This window comes from Xenopus tropicalis, chromosome 6 (genome assembly GCF_000004195.4).
Source record: "Xenopus tropicalis strain Nigerian chromosome 6, UCB_Xtro_10.0, whole genome shotgun sequence".
In the NCBI taxonomy this organism is placed as follows: Eukaryota; Metazoa; Chordata; class Amphibia; order Anura; family Pipidae; genus Xenopus; species Xenopus tropicalis.
The window spans coordinates 108,108,191-108,109,336 of NC_030682.2; positions in this window are offsets into that span (position 1 = coordinate 108,108,191).

A 1,146-nucleotide genomic window follows, 5' to 3' on the forward strand; every position below is an offset into this window, starting at 1 on the left:
TTGAGAATAATAGACTATCTTCTCATGCTCACTAAAGTAAAGAATATTTATGGGCGTAAAAAATAATATTTATAATGAACTATATTACACATGTCAGACTTGCAGGTCCTCGGTTGCTGCAAGATGTATAACTTGACCGTGAGTGAGTTTCCTACAACTGGAAAGCAAGGATTTTGAAACAAAAACCTTTGGGTGAAGGTATTCCTTTTTTACTGTCAGAGCCAAAAAATCCTATTAATTGATCTGCAAGTTTTTTTTAGGGCAGTCTGCAACCTTTGGAACTATTTTATTCCAAAGATAAAGCCACGAGCATGGCTCTGCAGCGCTTGTGCTCACCCTGCGCATGTTCTTTAGCTCCTGCTGATGTTGCCTCTTACCTGCAGCCCAGAACACAGCACCTTTCTGTCTGTGGGGCAGCTGTAGCAGGTTGTATTTTTCATAAGAGGCTAAATAGGATTGTGAAAAAAGTCAAGAATGCTGAAAGAGTAAGAGTTCACTTAATTTGTGGCGGTGGGGGGGGGGGGGGTTTGGGGGGAGCCGCCGGCATGTCTGAAGGGAGAGACCTTGAATTGTCCATCCTGTTGGCCTTGAGGAGAGTAAACAAAAAGGTTGCCATTTTTAGTGCACAGTGTTGTGTCATCAATATTACCCCTGCGTGTTCCTCGGGTTTCTTAATCAAAGCATAAATGAACATATTTCTCTCTTTGTAATGGACTCTACCACCATAACTGATATGGAAATGAGCTCCCAGTGCCTCAAACGGTTGCTAGGCATCTCCTTGCCCAGTAGGACAGACAGCTCTGCTGCTGCTGTGGGTGAGGGAACTGTTATTTAATCGGGTGTGAAGGGGGGGCGCAGCATCACTACTGGCTGCAGGTTTAAGTATATTGAATGTTTTACAAAAAGTTTTGAGATTCTATTCAGCTGATGAGCCCTAGCTTAGGTGCATTGCTCTATCTTTGACCATCAGGGACTAATGACACAACCTGATTACACCTTACACAACTGCAGAGGGAACGTTTGCTACACACCACTGAGTGTCCCTGTCATTTAGCCAATTGTCATCTTATTTATTGCTTTGTGTTCAATACCAGGGGTTTCATTCCAGTTATTACGTTGTTGGCATAGACTGTCTTTAGCCGTTTG